This window comes from Cavia porcellus, unplaced genomic scaffold (assembly GCF_034190915.1).
Source record: "Cavia porcellus strain 051 isolate PalLab524CR breed Dunkin Hartley unplaced genomic scaffold, mCavPor4.1 scaffold_301, whole genome shotgun sequence".
Classification (NCBI taxonomy): domain Eukaryota; kingdom Metazoa; phylum Chordata; class Mammalia; order Rodentia; family Caviidae; genus Cavia; species Cavia porcellus.
Window position 1 is genome coordinate 81,637 of NW_026947784.1, and position 6,000 is coordinate 87,636.

Genomic DNA, 6,000 nt, shown 5'->3' on the forward strand with positions numbered 1-6,000 from the left:
GTGGCTTTGAGGGCTTCCTGGATCATAAACACTGGTGAACACACTTCAGTGACTATCTGCTCTGTGGGCCTGGGTGTCCCTATCATCCCTACCATGGGGGAGCAGGGTTATAAAACAGGGCATGGCCCCTCCCAGCTCACTGTGCAGGGCAGACCCTGCAGCTCTATGTGCAGCCTGTGCTTCCAGAAGCTGCCATGTCTATCTGTGCTATGCTCAGAACTCAGGGAGGCTTTAGGGGAGTCCTGATGGCCCCATTCTATGCTTTTCTGAGATCTCAGAATCTTCTTGCATACTACTAGTCACTGCACCCACAGTGCTGCCCCAGACATCAGCCTGGAGCAGGTCCCTGCAGGGCTGCAATCCACATACCTGTACCACAGTGGGGCCTCGCAATAACAACAGATGCCAGCAGAGGGAGAGAGTAATCTAAGGGGATTCTGTAATGAGGCCCAAAGAGGACAGGGAATATTCAAGGTCAGATTACATTTTCAGCACTGCCCTCAAGGGAGTGTAAACAGCAGGCCTGTGGTCCTGCCCCCAAAGCAAACTGGGGTCTAATTCTTCAACTATCACCTCCTCTCTGCTCAGCCAACTCGGCCAGGTGCCAGGTCACTGTCCACACATTAGTGGGAGCATCAGAATAGGGACATGGACACTAAGTCACTTCACCTCCTGTCATGATTTACTTCTGCTGTTTTAGTCCACTGTAACTCCTGGGTCCATTTATCCCTTTGGCACTGGTGTCACTGTGTTTCTACCGTGTCCCCAGCTCTGACACATCATCACATCAGCAGGGCTGCCCTCACCCAAATCCTAGGCCCTTGCTACTTTGTCCATGTCTCAGGGAAATTATCCAGGCCCCTCAGGTCAGAGGTTGAGGCCCCACTAGGCTAAATGACATTGTACCAGGAGAGAGTGAACACAGCCCCTCAGCCTTTCATGGCTAAGGAAACTGGACCCAATTTCTTCAGAAGCACCACAGGGAAGTACCCTGTGTGTCATCACATACAGGTCCCCACTCCCCCACCCAGGACAATCCTGTTTTCTCATCTCTAGAATGTGTGGTTGTCACAGGCCACATGGGATGATACTCGTCATGTGGGGAGCTAATAACTTATTTTCCCACAACTGATCTGAAAATGCTATTATTTCTAACTGCTCCTTATGAAATTTAACCTTTGGGTATCACTACAGCTTCCAGCACTCACGGTGGGGCATGGCTTGGCCAGTAACTTCAGGCTTCCCACTGTCTCATCACAGACTGGAAATCAGTCAGTGGAGAACCTGGCAGTGGTCTGTACAGTGAGGGTGACACAGGCAAAATGGCTGCACAGCCTGATGGAACCCCTGGAGCGGGACTTTCTGCACAGCTGCCCTATCCACAGCTCTTCCTTCCCAGGTCCCTCAAGGGCCAACATTTCCACCCCACAGGTGGCAAGGTGAGTTTGCTCTCAGGTGCACAGGTGCCACCTAGAGCTGAGTCTTTGAAATGTGCTTATATCTCTCAGCCTCAGTTCACTGAGAAAGGAGAATTGCACCCAGTAACAGTGCAATTCTCAGAACAGTGAATTGCACCTAAGGCCAATATTACAGTGTCCATATGGAACAAAATGGGGTTTCCAGGCAATTTCTGACCCCAGCTAAGGCTCTGTGGAAGGCCTGCTTGAGTAGCCATATTTATTCTCCATTGAGCTGCCCTCTCCATGGGAAAGGTTTGTTTGTCCCTCACTGATCCCTACACTGAGTAAACATTCTCTCTTCATTGTAGAGGAGATTGGAGAGTTGCTCTATGGTCTTCAGGATGTATTATTCAGACCCAGATTCTCTGTGGACTGGCAGATGCATTAGGCCCTTTTAGACATCAGGGCAGGAACCAGTTGGTACCATGATTATATGAATATACATAGAGCTACACCATGCACAGACACTTTTCCAGGCACTGACCATGATCCAATGACCAGGAAATAGGTATCTCCTCCCCTCTTGACCCTCCACACTAGTGGGGGCTACCCTGAATGGCAGATCATGTACCACTGACATTATGGTACATGAGACCCCCTCTTGGCTTCCCTAGACAAGGATGCACAACAGTGGAAGAGGAGCCCAGAGGAAGCACAGAGTACTGGGTGGCAAGTCACTGCGCCATCTAACAAATGAGGAAAGGTGGAACAGGACACATCCCTCTGTCCCCTCACTTCTCACATATTTATGAAGACAACCTCTGTTCCACAGCAGACATTTTCCATCCCCCATATAGGTAGATGCCACTGGGGAGCACTAGACAGATGTGTGTACAGCTTCCCTGAAGAAGGGAGAGATTGTCACCCTAGTGTCCACAGACTCTCCCATGGAGTCATCTGTCAGTCTCTCAGGGCTGTCTGGGCCAGCACTGCTTCACTGGGGGTGGAGATAGAGTGAACTCTGCTCTCCACTGCTGGAGCAGCAGGCAGGTGTTGAACTCAGCAGGTTGCCTTGGGTGAGCAGTTTGGGAGGGAGGACCAGACCTCACACTCAGCTCCCCACACCTGTCTCCTCCAGAACCACAGCCATGCTTCTTAGCTCTAAGCAGCAGCTGCAAACCCACATGGACCCTCCAATGCAACTTCACTTTGCTGAGCTGGAGCACTGTGAACCCACTGAGGCAGAAACAAGGGTGAGAAGGACTGGGTATAGGCTTGAGGGTATGTGAGGAGGACAAAGCTAAGGAACCACCCTGCAACTCTGAGACACAGCAGGCAGTGGGTGGATGCAGTGTGGGAAACTTCCTGATAGTGGATTTTTGCACAGAGCTATCTCTGACATGCACTGGGAAGTTTGTTTGCTCTGCAAGGAACATGGGAAATTGATGATCTTTCCTCCTTTTGCTTTTGAAGGGTCGGCTGGACACCAGGCTCAAGGACCAGCTGAAGAGCTTGTACCTGATTCATCTCCAGTGACTTCAATAGCTCTGGGACCACGGGAAGAGGCAGCACCAGGAAGCTCATCTCTGTCAGCTCAGATGTATGATTAACAGTGGCTCTACAACCAGTGTCAGCTCCTCAACTCCAATGAGGCCAGCTCCTGCTGAAAACCTGACTTTCCCATCTCCTCCACTATTTTTTTTCCATTTTCTTGCACTTGCCTCTATACTCTTTTTAAATATTATGGCATGGATTAATTTTAAACAAATTATAGGATTCCATTCATTTTAACTAAAATCCTCAGGGAAGTGACACTATCCCATTCTCAATGTGTAGAGCCTTCATTTTTGCCCAGTTCCATAATGTTTCCCCCAACTTCATTCCCATTTGGGCACCATTCCCTCTCTTCCCTGCCATCCCAGCCACCACTGATCTTTCTGCCTCTGTGATTTATTACCCCAAGTTTTCACATCAGTGCATCACAGCTCTGTTTGGCCAAGCAGTACTGCAAGAGATTAACTGACATTTGTCTTTGATAAAGGGGACTATCCTAGATAGACTATAGGATATACGTAAAAATTCAATACATTCTTTGAGGTTGGAATTACCTTTCCATTTGTTTTGTGAGATATGAGATGAACTCTTACAATTCAAAAGGGGATCTGCTAATATGGCGAACAAGTGTATAAAATACACAGTATCCCACTGCAGATACATTCAGGGACACGTCACTGAGATGTGCTGTGTCCCCATTTGACTTCAGGTTTTAAGGCAAGTGGGGAAGTGCAGTGGGGAGAAAATGGAGGGGCAGAGCAGAGCCCTTTCCCTCAGCTCCCATCAGACCTCTACACAGGTCCCTGGACCTCGTTTAGCTAAGCATAGAGGTTTCTTCCACACAGACAGCTACACAACAACAACATAAAAAAATAATAAAGAAAAAGCTGCATAACTTCTTAACTTTCCTTTCAGGATTGTTGTTCACAGCACTGTTAGAAGCAGAAAGGAACTGGGATCCTCCCTACCCTGCAGGTAGATGGTGTGGGCACCAGTGTGGGCCATGGGAACCAGGGGAAGCTGCAGGGATGCTGAGCTCAGTCTCTCTGTGCCCACAGGGAAAGAGGCCAAGGAATCTGGTCATGAGATAACCATGGATGCAAGATGGATGTGTGTGAGGAAGGTCTCAGTTTTTACAATGAAATACCTCTGACATCAATGTGCATACACACAGAGCTGTGTGTGAGGCAGAGTGACAGATGAGAGTGAGGCAGAGCCTGGGAGACTTGCCCATCAATTAATGAAGTGGAGCTGCAGAGGACAGAAAATGTGAACATTCTTCTTGGTTTTACTCTCAAAGCTCTGTGTTGTACAATGACATCTTTGGGTGGTGAAGTGGCACAGGGGAGTAACAGGAACCTGGAGATTTAGATAAATATACCAAGATTTTCTTTTTTCTTTTTCTCAATATGGCATTTACAATTAGAGAGAATATATTAATGACATACAGATAGTTCTCCACTAGCAGAGTCATCCATGGGCTTGTCATTAGCAGACTCAGAAGACAGAAGGGTGAGGGAAGGGAGGTCCATATAAAGGGGGAAATGAGCATTAACCTTAGTTGAAAGGAATGTCACCTCAGACTGCTTACTTAAATCAAAGAGAGATGCCACCACTTCCCAGTGTGTAGGGGGGAGGGCGGAGACACAGCACAGAGTACAAGGCTGGGTTGGAAGAAGACCAGGGCTCAGCTGTGGGAGAGGGGATCACAGTATCCCTACAGGGCCACTATGTCTCTGCTTTTATTCTGCAGTTAAAAACTAACAAGAAAACAACACAAGTACCAGGTGAGAAGAGTTTCTGAAAAAGGAGCCACCAGAGACATGAACATTAGAACCATGTTAAATTTTTAAAAAGTATTTACATGTCAGCTGTTTGGACATTGGCTAGTTCTATAGGAAAGGTGGGAAGCTGTGTACCACTCAGCTGCTCCACAGATATGAATGGTCTTACTGTAGGTTCCCCTCATTAAAAATCCTTCAGTGTAGAAATATGAGGACTTAAGCTGAATATAGTCACTGAGATAATGGCGTTGACACAGGGGAGAGACAATGTCTCCTCTTCTCCTGGAAAGGAAGGGAACTTGAAGATCGTGTCATTAGCAGCTCTGGGAATGTCTACCAGCCTCAGTACTCCTACAATGAGGTGTCAGGGTGGTCCCTCCCACAAGTCACAGACCACGGGTAAGGTGGAAGTAAGAGAGTGTGTGGAGCATGCTGTGCACATTTGCTGGAGAGAACCCTGCCCTGGAACCATGGTCTCAGACTATGGATTGCACTATCTGTTTACATAAAATCCCATCATGATTTCAGGATGGGTGGCAGCCTCTTGTCTACTGGAAATTATTTTTTCATGTTTGGGCATAAAAAACCTTAGACAAGGTGCTTAGCCAGTTGAGCAGAAATGACATTACTTGGAAAAATCTAGGAAACACATTTTGCAGTGGCAGATTCAAGCTACTGAATCTCCTGAAGCCCATATTTTGGGGATAAAAAGACATGAGTCAGGGTTTGCTGTACAAGATGCTGGGAGGCACAGAAATGTGCCAAAGTTCACTTTCTGCTTTGCTTCATTCATTCTACCAAGCTGCAGAGTAGATTCTGAGCATCCAAGAACTTAAGGTTTGAACTGCAGTAGAAATCTGTAAAAACTCAGGCAAGTGGAGAGTAAAAACAAGAGAAAAATTTTTTTGGCAAAATGCAGTTTAAAATATATGGTTAAATAAATAACACAAAACCCCAAAATGAAAAAGAACAAAGAAGAAGAAAAGGTAATGTTAATGCTGTGTTTTGTTCCAATGCTGCAGCCATAGTCAGAAAGGAGAGGAGTGAAATTTGCAGACTGGAAGGGTCACTGTGCTAAAGGCACTTGGCCTAGGAGGCTGAGGGTGTGTAGACCCACTATGCGAGCAACACCCAGGCAGTATCAGGCACCTGGTGGAGGCGGACATAGGAATGATGTGGCAGAGTCTTGGCTGCATCCTGGCAGCTCTGCCTTGCTGTGCCTGCAGGGCTGCAGCATGGATGTGGTGGGGGAGAGGAGTGTA